Source organism: Macaca thibetana, chromosome 18 (assembly GCF_024542745.1).
Source record: "Macaca thibetana thibetana isolate TM-01 chromosome 18, ASM2454274v1, whole genome shotgun sequence".
Classification (NCBI taxonomy): Eukaryota; Metazoa; Chordata; class Mammalia; order Primates; family Cercopithecidae; genus Macaca; species Macaca thibetana.
Window position 1 is genome coordinate 25,083,147 of NC_065595.1, and position 21,337 is coordinate 25,104,483.

The 21,337-nt window shown below is 40.4% G+C and overlaps 1 long non-coding RNA gene across 1 annotated transcript; it reads left to right on the forward strand.

The window, feature by feature from the left end:
* The first annotated feature begins 48 nt into the window (after nt 1-48).
* On the forward strand, nt 49-18,482 carry LOC126941360 (uncharacterized). The gene is made up of 3 exons (XR_007721274.1): nt 49-235; nt 7,297-7,426; nt 15,719-18,482. It is a non-coding gene; the product is annotated as an uncharacterized LOC126941360 (long non-coding RNA).
* Nucleotides 18,483-21,337: the final 2,855 nt, after the last annotated feature.

A 21,337-nucleotide genomic window follows, 5' to 3' on the forward strand; every position in this document is an offset into this window, starting at 1 on the left:
GTGAGTGTGACTCACTCTTTGAAAGATTACATCCTTCTTGGGCTGTTGGTGTTTGTGTCCTGGGATGCTTTGGGGTTGACCCTGGATAGCATTCACGGTCATTAGCTCATGGTGTTCTTGGGAAACATTTGAAGTCAGCTGGCATCCTGCTGATGGAGCTGCTGAGTTCAGCATCACATCGACATAATTTCATGATGCGTTTGCATGAAGGGCTTTGGTGCCATTTCTGAGTGAGGTAAGCACTTTTGGATTGAGTGTTGACAAAGTTAGCTGCTTGTTACCTGATTTGCAGGGTTATGTTTCTTGGATATCGTTGCCTCTTAGTTTCTCCACCAGTGATACACTCTAATGTGCATTATTGCTGATTGTTGTGCAATGCTTTTGAAAATGAAATACAGTCAAAGAGATTTTCTTTTGATATACCACTAATAATGTAAATCAAAGGGCTTCCCTCAAATAAAGCTATAAAGTTTGTTTTTTAAAAAATTTTTGTTTTTGTTTTTGTTTTTTCTAAAATAGAAGAGTTCATGGTTTCATTAAACTAGTTTGTTGGTTTCATTCATCTAGGGACACCCTAGATTTGAGTAGATTTCTTGATATTCATTAATAAGAATAACAAAGTTTTCTCTACTTTTATTTGAAGAACTGCTTTTTCAATTAAAATCCTGAAAATTTGTATTCTTAGGGGTAAACAGCTTCACTTTAATAGTACAGGTTAAGCATCCCTTATCTAAAATGCATGGGATGAGAAATATTTTGAATTTTTTCAAACTTTGGAATATTTACATTATACTAGTTGAGCATCCCAAATCTGAAGATCTGAAATCTGAAATGCTCCAGTGAGTATTTCATTTGTGCATCATATTGATGCTCAAAAAGTTTTGAATTTTAGCCAGGCATTGTGGCTCACACCCGTAATCCCAGCACTTTGAGAAGCCAAGGTGGAAGGATTGGTTGAGGTCAGGAGTTCAAGATCAGCCTGGGCAACAAAACAAGACCCCCATCTCTACAAACAATTTAAAAATTAGTTAGATGTGATGACATGCATGTGTAGTCCCAGCTACTTGGGAAGTTGAGGCAGGAGGATCACTTGGGCCCAGGAATATAAGGCTGCAATGAGCTTTGGTCACACCACACTGCACTCCAGCCTGGGCAACAGAGTGAGAACCTGTCTCTAAAGAAGAAAAAAAGGTTTCAAATTTTGGAAAACTTCAGATTTTGGATTTGACTTTAGGATGCTCAACCTGTAATAATCACATTGGACTGAGACTGATCTGTACACCATGACTAGAGGCCAATTCTGCACCAGTGGGGATCACCAGCAACATGGAGGTCAGCAGAAGAATCAATGATTCTCTTTGTTACATGGGGGAGAGATGTCTCCCCTTCAGCTCTGTATTTTCCTGGGAGCAGATCCAGCTTTGTGGGTCCCCATGAACTTAGTATCCTAGTACTACCACATCCTCTGTCACTACAGCAAAGTTACTAAATTGCTTTGGGCCTTGGCTTCTTTAAATAAGGTTAGTTCCTTTCTCTCCTGCATAAGGTTTCTGTGAAGCTCGAGAGAGAATATGAATAGAAAAGGTCTGGCATAGTAGTCAGCACTTAGATGGCATTCCATCAATGTGACTATTTTTTGTCCTTTATGAAATTGGCCCGATGACTATGCTTGAGAGCCAACAGAAAGTAGGTTTCCCAGAGAATCCCTCTTCATCCTGGATCCATTCAACATCACACACACACACACACACACACACACACACACACACACACAGTTTTCCATTGTCCAGTATGGAGTCTGAAATTCTACGTTGGTGGTACAGCCCTTTGGAGGATGGAGTAAGATTGCAGTATTGTTTGGCAATAGCCACTTCTTCTCCTTGGGGGAGGATTAAACTTTAGTGCCCCATTGAGACCAGACATAACTATGTTATCTGCTTTGGCCAATGGCATGGGAGAGGAACTGTTGTGTGTCACTTCTGAACAGAAACTTGATGAGCCACTCTGTACTTTGCCATACTGTTTTCCTGTGCCACATTCACAGGCAATATATGAGTTGGTACCAGCCTGGGTCCCACAGTGCGGATCACCATGATGGACAGCAGTTTCCTTCTCCCACTGGTTCACCCTGGACGTGTGGTATGATTGATAATAATCCCTGTGGTTTTAAACCACTGAGATTTGGGGGTTGTTTGTGAGCACAACATAAACTCATGAAGGGAATTTGAAGGATAGAAGTCCTGAATGGAAATACAGGAGGGTACTGAAGCCAACTTTGCATGCATCTTACAAGGCTCCTTTTTTGACACTACCTGTTCTCCAGGAAGGCAGAGGTTGCAGTGAGCACCTGCAACAGAACTATCTAATAGGGACCAGGAAGCACAGATTTGAATAAGGCCTTGGTGGGGCCAAGTGAAAAATTTGTGGGTTCAACTTTCAGTTTTAATAAAAATATCTTAGTCCCGTGATTCTCAAACTTGAATCACTTGAAGGGGTTGTTAAAACACAGTTCAGTGGGCCCCATCTCAGAGTTTCCAGTTTGGGAAGTGTGGAGTGGAGCCCAATAATATGCGTTACTAACGAGTTCCCGGGTGACGTTATCGCTGTTGGCTCAGGGCCTGTCTTTGACAACCGCTACTTTAGTTCCACCAGGTAAATCAGAGACCCCTTCCTTAGAGTGAAGGAGACAGCTGAGAGGAAGAGGCTGCCTTGTTGAGATTCAAGCCTGTTCTTCCTTTTTTCTTTTAGACCAGACACCCTGACAGGTGACCCTAAGCGGGCCACCCACGCTTCCTGCCCAGGAGTCGATGCCACAGAGGACATGCATGGGCGTTCCAAAATCTCCCTCCGTGTTGTTTGAAGATGTGTTTCAGTGTCATGCTCAGAAGTATGATGAAGGGATCAATAGATGAGTCTCCTAAGTTTAGGAAATTTTAGGCATGAGATTCAGAGTTAGGGAAGAAGAAATGTTTTCTCCAATTCATAGGCCACAAGACACATGGACCCCCTAAAAGTGGAGCCCGTGAAAAGTCATATTGTTATGGAGTCCGTGGAGTTATATTAAGACTGCTGGGTACCAAGAAGTATGTGTAAACAAAGATAAGATTAAATTAATTTTATATTCCAGAGGGTAAGATGCCATGAAAATTTCTCTCCCAGTTCAGCAAGGAAACAAATCTCAGAATCTGTGAAAATATTTAGGTAGCTGATGTGGCCACTGCAGGATTGCAGTTTTTCCCATTTGTGGTTTGGGAACCAGAGAGGAAAAGTAATCCAAGCTTTCACAGAGTCATCAAGGGTTACATGGAAACAGGAAATTAACTACCCATTAAAAAAGCAAAGAATTATGTCAAAATACTTTAAAGATTATAAAGCTAATTTAGAGTTTCACAAGGACACAATTAACATTGGAATATGTTATGTACAGTGATCTAAAAAAATTACATGGCTTCTTTTAAAATGGATGGAATAACTATATATATAGATGGTCACTAAGCACATTTATTCTTGTGAGAATGACAAGACTATGCAAGATAAAGAAAGTTCTTACTTTTGAACCGAAACTAATTATCTTTACAGAGGAAGAATCGTTTTGCTTCTCTTCTTCAAACAGTAACTTCTATTTTTGTGTCCCCTCTGAGTCTCATGATGTTTGACCAGCATTAGATTTCTGTAAACCTAATAGAATTGATAATATGAATGGGACTTTTATAGTATTAAAATGTAAAGGGGACTCCTGGAAAATGGTATAAACCTTTGGAGAATAGAGTCTTCCTCTGTTCTTTGCACAGAACTAAAGCAACTCTCCATATTGTTCCTTTATATTATGACCCACGGTGGCAATGACAGACCTAGAACAATACTGTTTTAAAATTTTACCTCGCATAACAAGCAAAACCAGCCAAGAGTTCCAGGATAGAGCAAATTAATGACTATAAGGAGGAATCACCCAGTGTTTGGGGTACCCTACTTTTATGGAGGATAGGTGAATCTCTTGCCAGTTAGCTCCCTTATTTTAGGGAGGAAATTGACATTTCATGATATTCCATGGCTTACTTACGTAAGAGAACAGAGAACCAACAATCAGTTTTCTAGGCTTCAAGTTTGATTAACCAGGATTGTGCAAGGCTACATTATGAGCTTTGTGGTCCTCAGCATTTTTACCTTCTAGGCCACTTCGTCCATAAAAAAAAATTCAAAAATATATTTTATAACCACATTGGTATAAAGACAAATATATTAGTGCATTTATTTGTAAATATTCATTATTATCATATTCAACTTTTCCTCCTGATTTTAAAATAAATTAAAATTAAAGCAATTATCTGGACTCCTTAAAGTGTTGCAGGCCCTAGTCATTGTGCTTGCTATGCCTAGTGGGTAAATCCACTCCCAGATCATGCTTGCCTGTCAATATTGTAAAAAAAAAAAAAAAAAAAAAAAAAAATCCTTATTAGAAGACTGGCTTATTAGCATAACAGACTGGCAGGTAAGAGAAGGAGAAATATGTGAAACAGAACCCCAACCAACCCAAAGATACGGGCATGAGCCCACGTCTAGCCTATACCAGCTAAGCAGATACATAAGAAATAAATAATTATTGTGGTTTTCTGCCATGGAGTTTTGGGGTGGTTTGTTATACAGCAATGACTAACTGACATATAAAGTCTTGGCAGCTATTATATGGAGTTAGATTTTTTTTTTTTTTTTCAGAGTGCAATGTAAAACCATTGGAAGGTTTTAAGCAGGGGAGTATACAATCTGATTTCCTCTGGGCAAAGTTCACTGCGGCTGTGGGAAAGAGATTAGAATGGAGGACAGGAAACCAGTAGGAGGCTGTAGCAGTCATCCAGCCGAGGAAAGATGACTTGACACGGTAGGCCTGGCGGCAGGGGTGGAAGTGGAGACGGAGAGAAAAGGATGGCAGTGCAAACTATATTTAAATTTTCTGCTAGGTCCTGTGAAGGATTTGAAAAGCTACAAGGAATTATAAGACCTTGTTATGCCTTAATTGGAAAGGATGAGAGAGAGATTGTTTCTGGAAACAGGAATAAAGAGTTGGTGAATTTTCTGATCACATAGAGATAGTCCTGCTGAATGTTCCTAAACTCACTGAGGGCCAGATTCAACTTTTGAAATCTGTTTGTGGGAATCAAAGTTGATGGCAGAAGCAGATGGCTGTGAAGAATGCTATGGTGTAACATTTTGTGGGTTATATTTTAACAGGATGGTAACCGAGCTTTTTGAGCCTGTCTGGTCTATGCCCTCCTCAAAATTCTCCATCCATCTCCCTGTCTTCTCTCCCTTTCTATAATTTGCAACAATTTGATTTTCCCCCAAGGAAGTCTGCTTTCAGAAAAAGTTGCTTGTTTATCTTTCGTTTAGCCAAAGAAACAGAAACGTTTCAACATAACCACACCCTGATTTCACTTTGCCATATCATACAATTATAAGATGCCGTTTCATTATAAAATTCAAAGAAACATTTCATACATGGATTCTTAATTCATTTCCTAGAGGCATGCAGGATTTGCTGTGGCTATCAACAGCTTTCTTGTTCTGAGGAGTGAACTGAGGTACCATGTGCTAAAGCGTCTCCCTGAAAGCATCTGAGGCAGGATTAAAATGAGCTTTCAGATCCCTTAATTCTTAGTTTAGTAGGGCCTCTCCCTAGATCACGTCAGTATAGCAGGAATATATTATGCACCTTTTAAATCTACAGACTTTCCAATAACTCAGAAATATATTGATCTTTCCTAGGAGATTTTTCCCCATTTTTCCTGCCCATTAACATTGATATAAAAATATTAAAAATAAAGCCTAATAACAATGCATCTCATTAGCACCAGGATCACTTGAACAAAATATATATATATATATATATATATTTTTTTTTTTTGCAGAAAGGTTTCACTTTATTGGACATTGTTCATCCGTTGGTTAAAGGAAATTAAACTTTGTCAAGATTAGTATAGAAGAGAAAAATCTGCTTAAAGTTTCTGAAGAAAACCAGTGACAATCTCTTAACAATCAATGTAATGTAATGTTGTTACTCCTAGTTTTATTATATTTACATTTTGGTATGTTTTATACGTAGACTTTATGTTCAGAATTATTTATATTTCATTCTCATGTTAATGTTAGTTTGAGATTCTTTGAGTGATATTTACATTTGTCTGTTGATACAAATGGGAATAGATGTATTTATTTTGGGGGTAGGACCTAAAAAATTGGCCAAGTCACTTCTTCTTTTTTTCTAGTCTTTGAAACTTTCATGTGTTTTGGCATCATTCAAGTCTCCACTGTGCTTTATTCCTTATTAAGAAACTCAGGCCTTAATTAACTTGCTGTCCCTTCATTTGAAACTCACTCCATTTGATAACTCTTTGTTGCTTCTAGAATGGTTGGTGCAGGCTTGTGTGGGCTTCCATAACACAAAAGCCAGATGGATTTTTTAAAGCAGATAAATTTAGTCTTGAATAGAGAACTGTGAAAAAAAGAGAAAAGAATCATTAAAAAAAAAAAAAAGCCCCACAAAACAAAACAAAACAAAAAAATCTTGGTACTGATAAAACCAGTGAGAAATCACAGATTCTCAAATTAGAGGAAAAGCAAATCTTTTTCTTTTCCTTCCCCTCCTCCTCCTTCTACTTTTTAATTTGTTTTGGGCTCAAGAAGTGAAAAGTTCTGTTCCCAATTAAAAACGGATCACATTTGGGTCTGAGGGGGAGTGCGCCGCCTCATGATATGAGTATGAGACAGAAGGCTGTAGATAGATTGAGTCCCTTTGATAACCAACGCCACTCTCTGTGTGTGCTAATTTGCAGAATGGGGAAAATATTGGCATGTTGCCTTCAGAATCCTTTGGAGGAAAAACATTAGAAATATGAAAGCATTAAAGTTCTGTCCAAAGTGTTTACCTTATGTAACAAATTTATTAGGGAGTCTCAACATGTTATGGGTAGAAAAATGAAACAGTTTCACACTTATACAATGACAGCTCCTTCAACGAGGATAGGTTGACCCACCATTCCTCCTGGGAAGTAACTCCCTTAACAGCAATTTGGCCTGCTCCTCTAACTTTCCTGTCACTTTTGGTTATTAGAACAGTTCACTTCATTGTTTAAGATTCAGTCCTATATATTTTGATACTTCAGTCTCAAATCAGATTCAGAGTTTGTGTCCTCCCCCACAAATGTTGACTCCCCCAGTCTGTGACTCCAGTGGCTTGAAAGTTGGTGGTTTGTTCTTCGGGTACTTACATCTTTCCTTCTCTCTTTGAACTCCTTTCTTTAGACTTCGGAAGGCTTCTGGATCCTATTCTGGCCCATTGTGGCATGGTCAGCAGATGAGAAACAGATGGACTAGTGTGTGGTGGGAGGAAGCTGTCCTGGTCAAGCTCTGCTTCAGGCCAGTCCTTTCTGAGGTTGGTGTTTTCAGTTCATTGGCAGCCTCCATAGAAGTGGTGTGTTTGAGGGAGAGCATTCAGCTTCATCTTGGCCCCTTCATCACTCGGAACTTCCACCTCCATTGGAGAGGGCAGTTGTATATTGGCCTTGAGCAGTGATAAACATCTCCAATTCCTTGTCTGTGTTGGGTCTCGTTGCTTGGTACAGTGGCTATCCTGAATGATTCTATGGCTCTTATCATCAGCTTCCGTGTTGCTTCCCATGGAGCTATGAGAGCCATTAGAGTCCTCTTTTGTATTTCCCAGATCCACAGAGCCTTGAAATGGGATGGGCCTGCCCATATCTCATTTCCAGGTATATTGCATGACGAGACACTGCTGACTTGGGCTACTGACCTAGAGCAATTACCTTCAGGAATCTCTGGTCTCCAAGTGAACACTATTTTCTATACTCAAACATGCACCTTCCCAAAACTCCAGGTGACATATATCTATACACACCCTTCTCTCCTCTCACCTTAGCAGGCATCATTTCCTAGTATGCTCTCTCAATGTCCCACTCCTGTCATCATAGAATACCTCAAAATCTGTAGTTTAGCATGTATCCAGCCAGTCTACCTCTCTTAGAGTCACCATCAGCATCTATTCAGGATTCCATTGGATATTGTCTTACTTGGATTTGAGGAGAGAGAGGCACCACCACCAGCCACAGCTACAAAGCCATGAGAGAAAAGACTTTCTTCACTAGCATGCACTTCACCAAAGACCTACTGAAGTAAAATATCAAGTTGTCCTCCTTTGAATTTTAAGATTTTTTTTGAATGTAGCTGCCTCTGCAGAAACGGAGCCTGCTATTAGCAAGCAACTTTATATTACCACTCCCCATCCCCAACTCAATTCTTTTCTTAATTTCGTTGGGGATAGTTCAGAGATGGAGCCTCTAGTAAACCTTATGGAGACAGGCTTATCACCAACGACCCAAGCTCACCTTTGGACTTTGACCATGGTTCTGAGACAATAGGAAACATCTCACTCTCCATCCTATTACGTTTTAGCGTCATACTTTGTAATTTATGGTCTTCATTTGAACTCACCAAACTCTTTCTGGTGTCTTTTCCCCTATCCTGTGCTGATTTAGACTGAGGTTGTGAGTAAGCGAGCAGTTTCCCAGGCTTATGGGTTAGGCCCCTAGCCTGGCCAGTCATCCAGAAAATGTGTCCCACATGCCACAAGCAGGATAGTATGGTGGGGGGAGAAAGTTATAACATGGATCTGAACCTTGGCCATGGGTCCATAGCTGGCTACCTGTGACCATTACCTTTTTGGCCCTCTAGAAATGTGTTCCTTATTTCTAGAACAAAGGTTGGACTAGTAAATTTTAGTAACAAAACCCATATTTTTTCCCAAATTGACTGTTAAAACCTAGGTCCTCTTTCTTCCCAGGCAGAGAGACCTCATGGCGTGAAATATGGCAGCTCTGTGGTAGAAAATTTGAGACCTACTGAAGTAAAATATCAGGTTGCTCTCCCTTCAACTTTAAGATTGTTTTTTGAGTGTGTCTGGCTCTGCAAAAACAGAGCCTGCTACTAGTGAGCAACTTTATGTTTATATTTATCTGACTTTCCAAATGTCCGTTGTATTCTGAGCTCACTATTAGTAAGGCCATTTCCTTGTGTATTTTCAAATTGTTGTAGATGTTTTTAAAAGCCAAAAATTGGTGATGCTTATGTCTACTCCATATTTTGCAAAGTTAATGCTTTGAAAACTGCTGCTCTCATAGCACTAGAATAGCATTTCCCAGGGAATCGAACACTAGTCTCTTGGGATGCTCTCTGAAACGAAGAGCTTTATGGTCAAAAAAAATTGTAAAATATGCAGCATTCCATGTCCTCCTCTTGGAGATTTAGTAAGAGCTCAGAGAAGTTCTGCAGCAAACAACTTGTTTAACTTTGTTTGACTCAGTATTTCCCAACATTTGGAACCTATTGTTTTCCCGTGTAACATTTAGTGTCATTTGGTAGAAATAGTGCTCCTTCAAATACAGCTTGCAATTCATTGTCTTAGAGCAGGGCCAACATATTTTTTTTTCTGCAGAAGGTCAGATGATAACAAATTTAGGCTTTGTGAATTTCACTGACTCTGTTGCAGCTTCTCAATTTTGTTCTTGCTGTACAAAGGCAGCAACAGGCATATCTAAAAATGGGAGTGGCCGTGTCCCAATAAAACCTTATTTACAAAAACAGGCAGTGGTATAGATTTGTCCTATGAGCTATGGTTTGCTGATCCCAGTTTGTCCATTAAACAAGTGAGATTTATTCTGACTAGGGAAGGTACAATCTCAAATAGTGAAACAAAAGCTTAGTTCTTTCCTGAGTAATTACTAGAATTTTGCTAAACTTTGGAGACTAAGCCACTGAGGATACCAGTTTTTCCCCGATCATCTTGAGAACTGGAGCAGGCTAAGTGACTTGTTCCACACTGCTTATTTTATCAGACATTTATCTATCTAGCTGTGAAATCTTGGCCTGGCTCTGGATGTATTGCTAATCATCAGCCAGACTCACTGTGATCAAAGACGGGCAATAGGACATGGAGCAACTGGAGCAACCACTTAGTATCAACCCAATTATTGTATCTGCAATGAACCATCTATGCTTTTCAAGCTTACAAAAGGAAAATGTTAAAAACACCGTTAGAGGCATTCAGATGATCCTGGCTGTTTTCTGAATGGTTAACCATAATTAAATACTGTATTAGTTATCTACTTCTGTATACCAAATTACCTGAAAACTTGGTGGCTTAAAACAGCAAATGTTTTCAATCTCACAGCTAGAGTGGGTCAGGAATCTCAGTGGCATAGTTCAGTTCTCTGGCTCAGGGTCTACCATGAAGTGTTGGCCAGGGCTGTGAGGACTTAACGGGAGAGAATGTGCTTCCCAGCTTATTCCCACAACTGACCTCAAGGCCCTTGGACTGGCAGTTCCTTGCCTCATGGGTCTGTCCCTAGGGCTGTTAACAACATATCAGTTGTTGTTCCCTAGAGGAACTTCCCCTAGAGGGAAGGTTCAGAGAAAGGAGGCAAGAAAGGCAAGCAAGACAGAAACCAAAGTGCTTTGTAACCTTATCTGGAAAGTGCTATACTATCATGTTTGCTATGTTCCACTTGTTAAAAATATGCCACTGGTTCCAGCCCACACTTCAGGAATGTGACTCTACAGGGGTTTGTATATTAGGAGTCTGGGATCCTTGGGGGTCATCACAGAGGCTGTCTAACACATACGCTAATTTCATTAAGGTCTTTTTCATTATTTCTTTGTGCAAGGAGGGTTCAACGTCCCTGACCTTGAGTAGCAGAGGAAGATGTCACAGCCATAGTAAAAGCATTAGGGCATGTCTTCATGAGAACTCTAGAGGAAAGGAAAAGAGAAGAAATAAAGTATGCATGTTGCAAGGTGGAAGGGATGGGGAAGAGAAAAAGAGAGACAAGCGAAGAATTATGGAGGCATTTTTCTAGAATTATTTGTCTTCCTCTGTGAGGAAGGGAGCAGAATGAAAGCTTCCTGAAAGTGATCTGGCCAGTGGACTCCTAAAGTCCTGTTGTTCCTGCTTATTCCTCAATTACCTGGGTTAAAAAGTATCTCATATTCTCCAATCACTCATACATGTTTAACTATTATTGATCTATTATTACCAAAGTAATTGGCTGAAATTTTATAATTTTGGCTGTCCACTTGCCAAAAATAAATAAAATAAAATAAAAAAGGAAAAATGAACAATCAGCCGTATATGAGGTACTAAAAGGGATACAATTATATATTATACCTTCTGCCTTTGAAGATCTTATATTCCTATTAAGGAAACAAGACAAACATATGGAAACAGTTATGTTAAAATTAAAGATTTAAATAACAGTTTAAGGTAAGAGTAGAAAGTTGTAAGGCAGCACATGATTAATTACCAAACAAATTATATAGAATTCGTTCTATTGGAATCCAAGGGAGAGACTGATCATTATGAGCAAGGTGATTGGGGAACATATTGTGAAGCAAATGATAAGGATCTGGAGGGGGAGAGTAAAGTAAGGGCATTCCAGGTGGACGGGATGGCATGAGTAAAAATAAAAAGGCGAGAGACAGGTGTTTTGGGGGAACAATGAGTTAACCAGTTTGGAGAGTGGGTTTTTGGAGGCGAGTAGTCTGAAATGAGGTAAATGGTAAGTCAGACAGCCATGCAGAAACAGGTTGAGTTTAATTATCTAACCTGTGCTCGGTCCCTGAGGCAGATGGCTCACCAACAAACATGCATGAATTACCCTCTATTAGAATTTTCAAAAAGGGGTAAGTTCCAGGTTGATTCACTGAACATCTTGGGCTCCCATCCCGTGCCTGTCTTTTAATAGCAATTGGTGGCAAATGGAAACGGTACCTGTGCTTTGTCTCCATAGCAGCAACTCAGAAAAGCCTTGATGGCACCCAACTGAAAGAGACTGAATTGCTGTCACCCCCCACTGACAGACAAGGAGGCGATACAGGGAAGGAACGTGGCTGCTTTAGGAGATGTGGGATTAGGGAGACAGGTATGCTGGGCACCAGGAGATCCCAACCGAAGTAGAGTTGCAAATAGGATTCAAGGTATCAAAGCATAAAGCATTCAAGTTAAGACAGCAGGAAAAGATGACACTGAGCATGCCTTCTTCACATTCTGAGAACTTGGAACCATGGAGAAGGGTCATAGAACCTTCAGAGAAAACCTAAAGAAATCCCTAAGTAGATGTGACATCTGATTCAACACCACCCTCTCCAACTTCCTATCTGTTACATTACTCAATCTCTCTAAATTCTGTCTGCTCATCTATCAGACAGGTATAACAGTATTACTCACTATATCTATGGCATTGTTTTGGAAATTCAATGAGTCCACGCATGTCGAAGATTTCAAAGTGCCTTCCAAAAAGTTCTCACAACTCTTAGGTACTGCTATTGTTGCTGCTATTGTCAATCTGTTCTTCCTGGCATCTCCATATCTTTGATAGTTATAAAAGCACATAACAAGGTGGTAAAATCATAGTTTTCTCTTAGATTTAGGTCACTTTGAAAGGCTTGGAATGACCCAAGGAAGGCTTAATATTAGAATGTCTCTGGGTTTTAGAATGTTTCTTGCTCCCTCTTTCCTACTCCCTCTCTTATCTCTTTCTTCTTCCCTCCCTTCAGTAAGCCACACAGTCAATGCCTTCTCTGTGCCAGGCACTTTGCAAAACACTTCTAGCATTTCTAGACTCTGGATATGCAGATTTGGGCAAGGCCAGTAATTAATTTTTGGCTTCTGAAAGGTAAGTAATCATGTTCAGGTGTGGATTCAGATAAAGTAAGTTAGTAGGGTCTCTCAGTAGAGGAAACAATGGGGAGATTTCACCTTAAGAAGGAAGAGGATGAAAATGTGAACCCAAAATGTGCTGTTTGGGAGTAAATTCCAGTGGTGTGTCTGGAGCAGCAGGGGGGCATCTGTGGGTATCCACAGGCAGCTGGCCAACAGGCAGCACAGGGCTCAGAATCAAGGCCTCCCGGTGCAGGGAAGGCATGCAGACAGCACCTGGGGCCCCATTTCTGTACCTGGCCTGGCTTCCCAACCCCATCAGCTGTTAATTATGGGGACGAGAGTACCATGAAGGCAACAGGACCCATCTTCTTCTAATTATTTTTCTATGGTAGTATGGTCATGACTTCTATTTAATATCTTCTGGCTGGCAACAATGTACTGAATGTTCTGCAGACCACAGCATTAAGCATGGCCATTGGCTGTTATGCAATGGGCTGAAATCTTAATTCTACAGACATGAGATGCTTGGGGAAGAAAAGGAAGGCTCCGATGGCACCAGGGCAAACAGCAAGATGGTAGCTCCTTGATCCCAGACTTGGAGTCCTTGACCTCAGGCTCTTTCCAGAGGACCCTTCCCACAGTTGCACAGGAGAACACTGATTTATGATACTTCAAGAAGGTGTTTTCAAAATGAGTGGGCACATAGAAAGTATCTAAAAAGTCTAAGATATTAATTTATTTCAGATATCCAGGATACTCAGGAAGAGTGCAGTGAGAAGGGATCCCACAACAAATTATGACCAAAAATAGCCAAGAATATTGCATTTCCAATTTGCCAGTATGCTAGAGGTGTAGGAGGCTAAGGGCTGGTATGAGTTCAGCCTGGGCTCTCGCCTGCATTGTCGGCATCCCAAATTAGCAACAAATGTCATCAAATACATGAACTGGGAGGAATTCCAAAGGAACCAAATCATTGGTCTCCAAATAGATGGAGAGAGGATGTAGTGAGGGGTCAGAAATGGAGAGGACAAGCACAGGAAACCTTTGTGGTGTCATTTCTGTCCCCGGACAGGATGCCGGAAGGAGAGAGGTCAAAGCAACAGGAAGTCTAGCATCACGGTACAAAACGTTATCGAGACGGATGGGAGTTTAATTGTTTCAGTCTTTAGGGCAAGTATTGTGTGATCACTTGTCCATCGGATCTCTATTGTGTTACGTTTTGTAAAATTTATTTTTAATTTAAAGTCAATATAGGAAAGGTTTAATAAACAAAGGTAGAGGTGGGAGTGCAGTAGGGGAAGAGCTTGTTAAATTAAATGATCCAAAAAACTACAAAAATGCTGGAGGGCTTTTGTGTAGATCTCTCCCAAGCTGCATTTCCCACTGGACATCTGGATTATAATTCAGAGCACCAGTTTCTGGCTTTTGGCCCTACTCAGATTCTCTGAGTTTCCAGTCTTACCTAAGTAATCTTCCCCAGAGGAGTTTATGTGATAAACTCTATCCACTCCCCTGGGGGTGCATGCATAAGAAAGTCCTTTCAGTAGACCACAGAGAGAGAATATAAACTCCTGTACCTCCTGGGCTGCCTGAAGTTCCCCTTGACCACACAATTCCTGCTGCTTTGGCTGTTGGTCAGCATGACAAAAGCAACTCTTCAACTTAGGCTACTCTCTTCTAAAGGCTAAGGGACAATTGATAGCATCACCCCCTCAAATCTAGGAAAAAATTATGAAATGACATATCTCTTCAGAAAATGAATTGCCCATAGGAGATTTCAGTTCATATCCACTAGAGAGAAAGAGCTTATGTAGTGCCATTCAGAGTTATATCTACCCAAGTATGAGGGATTGGGAGGTTGGATAGTATAGCTCACAAACATGCCCTTGGAATAAGGAAAACTCTCAGCATTTGAAAGTATTCTCCCAGGCTGATGCAGTGTTGTGTTCCAGATTCCTCTGAGTAGCTCCTAAACTCAATCTGAGTTCTTTGTAGCAACCTGCATGGTGCCCAGGAGGTGCCCTCTTGCTATTGGCCTGACTAGTTGGATTTTAGTTGCTGGACTGTAGTCCAGGGAACCTACTTGGAGCCACCATCCATCTGAACTTCACTGTATTCATATTCTCCTATGATTTCAGGGCTATACTAAGACTGGGATAACAAATTGCTGAATGTTGGCATGACACAACCTGGAAAATACGGGCTATCTCACATGGCTAGAATCCCCATACCCTCCCATAGGAAAACAGGTCTAGCCACTCAGCCCCAGAAGTATATCTTGGCCATTTTCTGAGAATAAGAAATATAAGCCTATTTAGACAGTATTTAGAATATCCCCAACCTTCAGATTAGATTGATGACAAAGATTTGAGAGAGCAAAATATTTGTTCATTCACTTATTAATTCAAAAAATACCTGTTAGATACCTACCATGGGCAAGGCACTCTGCTGGATGCTGGGAAGGCACGAGTTAAGATGACAGACGTTTGTCAGCCCCATGGATAACACACAATAAAGCAATGGAACCATTTTTAATTGTGATACGCATTGGGATGATAACCAGCAAGGGACTGAGATGGACGGGACCTTTTAGCTGGGTGTTAAAGGCTTACTTGAAAAGTTGACATTATCCTGAAAAGAAGAGGAGTTTCTTTTTGAGAAAAAAGGAGAGGAGAGGGAGAGAGCATCAGTAGAGAGAGCAAAGAACATGTGCATAGCCTTGAGGTGAGGAAGAGCTTGTGTGCTCCAGGGATGGAATGAGAGGAGCCCAGTGGGGCTGGAGGATTGTGACCCAGGGAAAGAGGAGTCAAGATTGGAAAGAAAGTCCAGGGGTGAGATCAAGGATGGCCCTAAAAGCCAGAATGGGAAATTGTTTTACTCTGAATGTGGCAGGAAGCTAAAGAGTTGTGATTAGGGCTCATTAAATGAATGAAGTCGAGTGACATGAATGATACAATTACTATTTTTTCATGTGTGCTTCTTCATTGAGAATAGATTGGAGAAGTGAGAAGAGGAGCAGAGAGACCAGCTGGGAGCTGCTGCAGTAACCCAGGTGAGGGAGATGGTGGCCTGGACCAGTGCTTGGCATGGAGGTGGAGAGAAGTGATATAACTGATTTAAGTCAACCAGCTGCTTGATCCAAATAATGCCAAATGAGTTTATTGCCATCTCTTCATATTTTACAACCAGATCACTTCTGCATGAAACCACATGGAAGAATAAGAAGGGAAAAACAATCCAGCAATAAACTGTTAATCTGAAAATAGTTAAATTCTCCAACAGCTGATTTTAAAATATTTTCCTAAAATCTATTAAGATTTTTTCAAAGTAATTCTTCTTTGGAGGCACATCTCTGGACTGAAACAACCAGCCTTTGCTTTTGGTGTGGTCCTGTTTCAGTCAAAATGGCTAACAGGCTACGCAGAGAACCAAATTCCAAGTTACTCAAATGTGGAGAAAATCTGGAGGTCTGGTATGGGCATCTTTTCAAAATGTTTTAATTACACATTGATTTACAAATGACATTGTCTGGTATGGTAGTTTTAAAAAAATCATCATTTTTAAATATCTGCCAAATTTTAAATGGTAGTTTTTCATGAAAGTACAATGAAAACCTCATCCACGATCATGAAATTTTCCAACTCATATATCCTGATGAAAACAAAGACTTTCTACGGACAGTTGTTGAAGCACACCTGACCTTGGACCCTGTGCTATCTACCCTTCTCAGTGTCATTCACTATCTAGTTTGGCTTTTCCAAATTTAATCACCAAGATGTTCAGACATTATTATAAAATATTATTACAAGTCCTTTAATTATCTTGATAACATTACTGGCAATATTAAAGACTTTTAGCAGTGTCTCACGGTGTGTGCTTTGCCTGAAAAGGAAAGATATCCCTGATTAAAGTTTGAAACCGTTAGTAACATGGAACACCACACAAGTGACACTTTTCCAAATTAGAAATTTTAAGATCAAAGAGTATTTACTGGCTTATATTTGTATCTAATTTTAACATTTTTATGTAGAGATGAGGTATCGCTGTATTGTACAGGCCAATCTCAAACTCCTGACCTTAAGCTATCCTCCTGCCTCAACCTTTTATTTACTTTTAATGTTACCCTTTGTTCACTCTGTTGAGATATCTAGGTCAAAGCCTAAAGGCTATGTATTTTAATTTTAAGGATGCATGTTTGTATCCTCTCATACCACTAACATCCTGGCTAATGTCTTAATGACTAATTTTTTCCAGTTTTATCATGGAATTGTCTTGAAGTTGGTTCATATTTCACAGACTCCAATCTGAAGTGTGGATCATAGCATTTGTTAGAAACTAGTTGACTTTGACTCTTTTTTACTCTGAGATAGAATCTAATTGATCCTGTTATCTTGATTTTTATTGGTCAAAGCTTTCATTTAAGGCCTCCTTATAGGATGCTGACCAGCCAATGGATTGTTTGCCTTTGGTCAGTTGTTCACCCTCTGGTCCAATTAGCTGAGGCCAAAATGTAGTAGAGTATTGCAGCAAAAGAATGGATAAGGAATTTCCTAAGGCAGTCTTGCTCAGCAGGTGCTATGTCAGTTTTTAGAAGAGTTTGTGGTTGTGATAAGTGTTCTAAGGGTTGGCCCATACTGTGTATGATCTAAGGATCTAAGAATAATTTATTACCAAAGTAGCAAAAGAACTTCTTGTAAATAACCTCTGACAAATATTTTTTATTGGCATGCACCCTAAAGATAGCACTACAGTGAAGCTCCAGGAACTGAAAAGATCCTGGATAGGTATTAAAAAATTAAAGTTAAGGGCTTATGTAACTGTCTTACAGATAATTTTAAGCAAAGTAGTCTTGAAATAAGTTCTGCTAATCAGTTAAAGAAACAGCTGAATGGTTTTTAATGGCAAGAGCACTAGTCTTAGAATCAGGAACCATGGGTTGGCTCTGAGACTCTCTGTCTCATCTTGGGGAAATCATTTCAGCTTTGTGGCCCCACCCGGTGTTTTCCCAGAGCCCATAAGATGAATGTTGTAATAGGCTACTTCTACTTCTAAAGCATCCTTGATCTGAAATTTGAGAAAAAGAACTGAGAATCAAAATGAAATAAAGCTTGAATAGATAAGTTAGGAGGCAAAAAAAAAAAAAAAAAAAAAAAAAAAAAAAGCCAGAGAGAAATTAAGTTATAGAGCCTTCACTATGATATTCTGTGTGCTTTACACATGTTGACTTCTTACTCCTTCAGAGAAAGGCTCTGAGGTTGTATCCAGTTTACAGTAGAAAACAGGTAAGATACCTTGCCCCAGTCATGCAAACTGTAAACAATGGAGTCAACCCAATTTTATTTAGCTAATAGCATAATAAAGTGCTTTGCATCATAGCAAATTCTTCCTTAAATGTAGGGAGAAATAATGCTTACGGAAAAATAGAGGCAGGTAAAAAACAGTCATGTTTTACAAGGAAATAACAGCATTTTCACTAAATGATGTGGAGCTTGGGTTGAGAATGCTGATATATGACTCAGAATTCAAACCTTTTGCACTGATTGTTTTCACTTAGATTTTATGAAAGCTGTAGGTGTGTGAATTAACGAGGAATGCTTCAGCACTTCCCTGGTCATGCATAAACATCTACATGCAAAACAGCAAGGAGTATTCTGTTTATCACAGCTGCAGTCAAGCCAACAAAACTGTTTCTACCACTGAAGATGAAATTTGTAAAATTTTCTCTCAAAACATAAAATAAGCCTCTTGTTTGATTGCCATTCCTTTGGATTACCTGCTCGAATGCCATGATTCTATTAAATTTCCTTTGAAGTCTCTCAAAGGAATGGAGTCACTAAGAGAGAGTCAAGCTCAAGGTTTTAATTGTGAAAGTCACTGTGACCAACCAACCAATCAACCAATCAACCAACCAAACAAACAAACAAAAACACCAGATTTAAAGCAGCATCAGAAGTCCCTCCTGTTTATAACATGCACCTTTGTTAACATAAGACAAATAAGAATGCTAAGTATAATGGAAATCAAAGGACTAAGATCTTACATTTACGTAGGCTAGCATTGTGCAAAACCCTATCCCCTTTGGAAAAACCTAAACATTTTTCCCATGAGGAATCTGCTCTTGAGGAACTGCCACCAGGTGAGAATCAACATTGAAGTTTTAGTTGAGCTTTGCTTTCCAAGTAAAAATGTAGTTTCAATCCTTTTTCTAACTGCCCAGACATTTAGGTCTATCCTTTCCAGAATCATTAGCCCCTCTGCATTGACAATTGCTGCCATGTGAATTTCTTTAACCAAGTTATCAAATCAATTCTCTCAACTACCCTGTGAAGTTGGTAAATGGAGCAGATGTTGTTAAATTCATTGGAACACAAGGAAACTGAGGCTCACAAGTTAGTTATTTTCTGCAAATGTTCCAATAAATAAGCAGTGAAGCCAGATAGATAGATAACTCATAGAACTCATAGATAAGTTGTTCCATTATGTTCTTACCACTATGGCATACTGCATGGTCAGTCAAAGCAAGAATAAAAGTGAAGTTGGCCAAGGAGGGCAGATCACGAGGTTAGGAGATTGAGATCATCCTGGCTAACACGGTGAATCCCCGTCTCTACTAAAAACACAAAAAATTAGCCGGGCATGATGGTGGGCACCTGTAGTCCCAGCTACTCAGGAGGCTGAGTCAGGAGAATGGCGTGAACCCGGGAGGTGGAGCTTGCAGTGAGCCGAGATCGTGCCACTGCACTCCAGCCTGGGCAACAGAGCGAGACTGTGTCCCCCCCCCACCCCATGCCCCCCACCAAAAAAAGTGAAGTTGACGTTTATTTGGTGGATGGGAATTTGTAGAAGACAGTCACTAAGAAAGCTGGGTAAATTCTTATGATGCTAGTATGTTAGTCTCTTTTGAAGGACAATAGTCCATATTTGCTTCCTCTCACTCTTGGAAAGTGTAAAAAATCCACAACATGAGATTTGGGCAGGGACACAAACCCAACCAATATGTGTAACACCCAAATCTCATGTTGAATTGTAATCCTCAGTGTTGGTAGAGGGGACTGGTAGAAGGTGATTGGATCATAGGGGCGAATTTCCCCCTTGCTATTCTCGTGATACAGTGAGTTCTCATGAGATCTGGTTGTTTAAAAGTGAGTAACACCTTTCCCTTTTCTCTCTTCCTCCTGCTCCTGCCATGTAGATGTGCCTGCTTCCCCTTCACCTTCCACCATGATTGTAAATTTTCTGAGGACTCTCCAGCCATGCTTCCTGTACAGCCAGTGGAACGTTGAGCCAATTAAACCTCCTTTCTTTATAAATTATCCAGGCTTAGGTAGTTTTCTATAGCAACCTGAGAATGAGCTAATTCAATGACTAAGAACTCCCCTGATGTGCTTCTGAAATAGTCTATATGAGGTGTATATCTCTGTGTTGTTTCAAGACCAGATCTATGTGTAAATTTTTACTGTTTATTTTGAGACAAAGTCTCACTCTGTTGCCAAGGCTGGAGTGCAATGACACATTCATGGCTTACTGCAGCCTCAACCTCCTGGACTCAGGTGAATCTCGTGCTTCAGTTTTTCATGTAACTGGGGCCACAGTTGCTACACCCAGCTATTTTTTATTTTTTATTTTTGTAGAGACAGGTCTCACTATGTTTGCCCAGGCTGGTCTCAAACTCCTGGTCTCAAGTAATCCTCCCACCTCAGCCTCCCAAAGTGCTTGGATTATAGGCATGAGCTGCCATGGCAGGACTGTAGATTTTTAAAGTTGAAGGTGCACAGTGAACTAGGATAGAGCTGGCACCATGGATGACAGGAAGGTTCTGATTTTTTTCCCTCAGTGTTTCAAACACAAGCAGAGTAGGCAACTGTCCATCTGAGGTCATTTCAGGAGAACTAGGACTTGCTCCATTTTATCTGCCTGGTTCATTCTCAGTTCCCCGCAGCTAAATGGATGAATGAGCTGCAGCTGTACACCCAAATCTACCCCTCATGCTGGGCCAAAATAACTTACCGTACTAGTCTCCCAACTGGTAGGGATTGTCATTAAGAATCTTCCCTGATAGATTCGATTCCTGGTCAGCCAGGGCAGTCCAATTGCCTTTGCTGCCATCAGGCAAAATCAAAACCTGCATTGTGCTTCCTTCTGTGTCAGTGTTGGCATATTGCTCCCATCCATCCTATACCTTCTTTGATCCCCTCTTCTGGGACTTGAGCCCTTCCTTGAATCCTCGCCCATTTGGTGGGGTCAGAACACCCTTCCTTTTCTCTTCTTCTCTCCTTTTCTGAGTTGCTAGAATTTTCCACCATATCACCATGCAGTGGAAGGCATCTTGTTCTAAGAGCACTGACAACATCTCAGAGTTACCTAACTCAAGGCTGTCTGTCCCCTGCCCTCTGGGCTCTTTGACTCTCAAGCTCCTACTTGCCAAATGGGCTGCCCTGGCCTTTGATAATTGCCTAAGCCACCCCTGAGCTTGGACACCGTGCTGTGTTTTTTTCCCGATTGCTCTCACCACGTCACCCTCTGCAACTTCAGAAGTTTACACAGTCTCCATCCCACCAGGCACTAATATCTTCCCTTCCTGTAAGACTGTACTGGGAAGGTCCAGTGTGTCTT